Genomic DNA, 5,491 nt, shown 5'->3' on the forward strand with positions numbered 1-5,491 from the left:
GAATACCACGGAAATGTTAGGCGCTTGTTATCGGGGGAGTCACAGCCTCTGCCCACTGCTCGGCTCTTTTCCGTGGAGCATCTCACGATGAGAACAACAGCATAGAACACGGAAGTTTTCTTTCCCCTCCCCCCATTTTGTTTTTGTATTTTTACAATAATAAGAGGCTAAATGAATATTCTCAGTTCAATTCTTTTGCAAGCATGTGGCTGCCATAAAGATGTACAGTTGGCAATAGGGACACATGGTTTTGGAAATACAAAGACAGGGTGGCATTCTGTTGAACGATTCAGCAGCTGGCTAGGATGGAGTTGAAATGCTAAGGGAAGAAAAGATGGACATCAGCAATCTTTCTCAGGCTAAGCTGGGAAGCAAGTGCAAAATGCTACCCCTTTTAGCATGATGTGCGTGGGTGGTGAGAGTTCTTTTTTCCAAGTTGTTCATCCATTAAATGATTTTTAGCAGCATAAATGCGACTCAGCTCTCAGTGGCACTTTAATAAGTGCCTTCACTGACATAATTTACAACAAAACTTTGTAATAGATTTAGAAACAAAGGGCAAAATGCTTGGTCCATGAATCCTTGAGACATGTGAGGGTGTGACTAATAGGTAAGGCCAACCCACTACATCACATTTTGTAGAAAAGTGACAAAGGTAAACTATGTGTGTGGGTTAATCACCTGCTGGTGAATAATGCCCTCTTAAGAGCTTTGGGGCCACAAAGGGAAACATTTCACAAACCTTGCCCTCAAAATGCCTAAAGACAAGAGTATCAGCAATTTTGGAAAACTGCGAGCAATACACAGAACTATTTATAATTGTTTCATTGCCACGTAGATTCAATCACAGAATAATTTATTTTATTAAGAAAGATGAAAAGTTAAACCAAGGAAATGAAGAGAAGTCTAAGGTCTTTTATTAAAAAATAAATGTGTCATAAACCTTAAGAGAAAATTTCTCTTGAGAGCTCCAGCTAGCTTACTGCTGATTCCCAAACCATCATATCATGTTGCATATGGTCATTTATTTCTCATCAATAGATTGATAGCCAAGTTGTGTTTTTCTGCAGAACCATTACTCCAAACAGCTACTAGTGTTTTAATGGAGACATGTACATTTTTTTTCCAGCTTTGCGTCAAGCAGTTTTCATTTGCTGTATCAGGAAAGCCCTGTCTGCCTTGAACCAGTCACAGAATCTACCTCTGAAAGTTACAGATGGATGACAGGATCAAAGCCTTGAAGGGAAGGGAAATCAGCTAATTGTCTCAAAAGCAGAAGCTCAATGAGCAAATGAGCAATGGACCTTAAAAATGGGAAGAGTCTTCAAGCAGATATGACTTGTCCCTGAGTAAGAGCTTCAGAAGCAGTCATGAATACATTCTCTGGCTTGGTTGGGTGGATCAGATTTAGAAAGGAGAAGAAAGTATTAGATCACCAACGTTTTCAGATAGCAGAGGTTGACAGCCACCCACCTCTTCATTTTCCTAAGAAACACTTAGTGCTCCACCTTGTCATCTTTTGCCTTCGGGTTCTCAGGGTTGCCCTCTCTGCTGTGAAGCAACATAAAAAGGTGTGGTTCTTCCTGGATGGAATTTTCCAGCCTTCTCCAATCTGCCCCTTCGGAAAGTGGAAAGACTACAGACACACTGACTCCTTGGCCTCAGAAGACAGGCTTTTTCCCAGATGGAGCCCCATGGCTTCCTCCCGCTTTACCCTGTCAGGGATGGTAAAGACTACCATCTGCTGTGTCTTTGAAAAGGGAAGTTCTTGCTTCTGCCCATCAGGCTCTAGGGGACCTGTTTCCAAGCCTGCCAATAGGTATCTGGCAACAGCAATTGTTTTCAGCACATCACTGGGCTTTTTATAAATGTCAGTATGCCATGCAGTTATGTTACTGGCCATGGCAAACGTTGCTGGGAAAGAAGGATTCCCTTTATATTTCCATCTATGCAAACGGATGTGGATTCTGCTTCATATATAAACTTGAGGTTGGAAGAATCTGTAGAAGAAGATATCTCTCAGCTGCACAGGGGCGACTCTTCAGAACCGTCTGTACCCCAATGCTGGAGGAGGAACAGAGGGACACAGACATGCTGGGAAAGCACTTTGGCACTGACCTACACTCCAGCTCCAAGGGATCATTTCTGAACCTTTTGTTTCTGTTCCCATTTGCCAATTGTTTCTTTCTAAATGGATTAGTGGGCAGGGAGAAGAGTTACCCATCATCTAAATACCCCTGTGGAATGTAAGCCCAAGGCCTGTGGGAGACAGAACCTCCCTTCTCATTGCAGACTTAAAGGAACAAGCCATTCTTCTCTCTTCTTCAGAGCAGATGGAGGTATCCAGTGTGATCAAGTGTGGTTCACTAGACAGAATGAGGAAAAACGAACAAGGCATATACACATTCAGAAATTCTTCTCTGTGGTCACACTGGATGGAAAGGCTGGGGGCTACAACAGGCCAGTGTTAGGGAAAACAGAGTCCATTAGTATGACAGTGGGAGGCCTTGGGGACACAAGGCCTATTGGAGGGCAATCTTAGTTTGAGTTTTTTGGTTGTATCTATATTCACCACCATTTGCAGAGCGCCTTCCTGATGATTCCTTGAACTACAACACAACCCTGGTGCTATCATGATCTTACTAACAAATTCTTTTCTGATTTAATTAGCTAGAGTCAGTCTTGGAGGTTGGTAACCTGTTCTTAATGTTGCTTTTACAAATTTAGGAAAACTAACACCATTCACAAACATATAAACATGCAGACACCACACCTTAAAAAAATAGATTCAGAATCATTGTCAACTTTGTTACAGTTTTTGCTATGACACTATAGACACAAAGGAAATTCTTAATGGGTATATAACAAGGTGCATGGGATTGTGTATTCATGTGTGTGTGTGTGTGTGTGTGTGTGTGTGTGTGTGTGTATGCTCTCAACCAACTATCACAATATATTAGGCACAGTTTATCTTTATCTATGAGAATACTCATCTTTTTTGCACTCCCAGATAGAATTTTCATTCATCTAAAAATGTCTGTTAATAATAAAAACAATCACCTAATAGGTGCTTACTCTCTCCTATGCTGTGTAACAAATGTTCCATGTTTATTCTCTCAGAATGATACCCAACTTTCTATATATACTATTCTTGTCTCTCTTTTATCAATGAAGAAAACATGGCTCTGAGAGGTTAGGTGATTTGTATGTGGTTTGCACAGCAAACAGATGGCAGGTATAACCTCTAGCTTTCCTGTTTTCAAAGGTTAAGGCTTACCTACTCACTGTGCTATGTTACTCCCATGCAACAGGTGTTCCCTGAGCAGCTGTGCTATTAGTGGAAAAGAGAGATAAAAGGAAGGTGTGGATCCAGGTCTTAAGATGTTTATGAAATGATATGCGAAAGAGAAATGCTGGCTTGTGAAGATACTGCCCAGGAGAATATGATTGGGGCCATGAGAAAAGCAAAAGATGTGGTACGTTCAGGGGATGTGTAACCCCATTGGCTTTAAGCTCTTAAGGCACACAGTGGGAAACAGAGAAGCAAGGTCTGATTGTGGAGTAATAGAGAATCATTTTCTCTTGGCCTAAATTTACACCATAGTGATCCTGGAAGATGTGATAAACAACATAGAGCCAAGGTCGGAAGCTGAGGCCAGACTGGGAGAGCAGAGTAGCTGCAGGAAAGCTTGGTAGCAAGAGTTCTTGTTGTTCATGTGCAACATCTGGTGATCAATTCCCAAACAAGTAAGCCGAAAAGCACACAAAGCAAAAGGAGTAGGTAAAGTGAAAAGTCAATCTGAGACAAAGAAGAGATTATATAAAGAAGAGAACTGAGGCAGAACAATAAAGATTATGCCTCCATTTTCATTCAGCAACGTTTTTAGGGCTTTGGGGGTATGGTATAGAGGATTAATCCCATGACCTTATGCGTGCTTGACAAGCTCTTTACCACTGAAATATGTTTTCAGTCCTTCTTATTTTGAAACAGAGTCTCATCATGTGCTCAAGGCTCCCCTTACATCCTGCCTCAGCCTTCTGAGTAGTTAAGGGTACAGGTATGCACAACTAACCCAAGTTTGACTATTCTTTTATGACAAGAACTGATTTCCAAAAACCATGACCACTGTCCCAAAGTAATACTAAGTAAGTGGGAACAAACGTTGAAATCTAGAAGAGAACTGAGTGCCTCCCACCTGTGTTCTCTATCCAGGGTTTCATTGTTTCCAAACATAAAGTATCTAATATTGTGTTGGGACAATATAACCACAAGGAAATACTAAATACAAATGACCAAAACGTCAAGTATTCATGGATTAAAACATAAGAGCATTTATGGAGATGATTTTAATTAGGATTACTATTGCTGTGATGGGACCCCATAACCAACAGCAACTTGGAGAGTAAAGGAGTTATTTGTCTTGTGCTTCTACATCAAGAAACCTGCACTTTCTCAGAATATTTGGAATAGCTCTACCACAAGACCCAGCTATATGATTCTTGGGCATATACCTGAAAGGTGCGCCACCATATAACAAGGACATTTGCTCAACTACATTCTCGTAATAGCCAGAGCTGGTAAACAACCTAGATGTCCCTCAACTGAAGAATGGATAAAGAAACTGTGGTGCATTTACACAATGGAATACTTTTCAACTATTAAAAATAAGGAAATCTTGAAAGTTGCAAGCAAATGGATAGAACTAGAAGAGATCATCCACAGTGAGGTAATCCAGATACGGAAAGACATGCATGGTATATACTCAATTATAAGAAGATATTAGCCACATAATATAGGACAACCACACTACAATACAGAGACCTAAAGAAGCTAAATAACAAGGAGGATCCTATGGAGAATGCTTAATACTCATTCAGAAGGGCAAATAGAATAGACACTGGAAGTGGTTGAAGAGAAGAAACAGGACAGGAGCATAATATAAAGATCCTCTGAAAGACTCCATCCACCAGGGCATCAAAGTAGAATCTGAGACTCACAAACTTTGGGATAAAGCTCAGGGAGTCTTATGGAAGAGTTCAGGGATAGAAGGACCTAGAGGAGACAGGAGCTGCACAAGGAGAACAACAGAGCCAACAAATGTGGACCCAGGGAGCCTGCAGAGGCTGATGCATCAACCAAGGGCCATGCATGGTGAGGACCTAGATCCTCTGCTCAGATGTAGTAGATAGGCAGCTCAGTCATTTTGTGGGTTCCATACAGTGGGGAGCATGAGATATCTCTGACATAGACTCTGTTCCCCACATATTGATCACTTCTCCCTGGTGAGGTGGTCTTGCCAGGCCACAGAGGAAGAGAACATAGGCAGTCCAGATGAGACTTGATAGGCTGAAGTCAGATGGCAGGGGAAAAGGGTTCCCTGTTTCTGAAGACTAGGGGATAGGGGAGGGAGGGGGAATGAGGGAGAGAAAGTGGGACCAGGATGCGATGAGGGAGGGAGGGGGCTATAATTGGGATATAAAGTAAACAAAT

This window comes from Acomys minous (assembly GCF_964271855.1).
Source record: "Acomys minous genome assembly, chromosome: 7".
In the NCBI taxonomy this organism is placed as follows: domain Eukaryota; kingdom Metazoa; phylum Chordata; class Mammalia; order Rodentia; family Muridae; genus Acomys; species Acomys minous.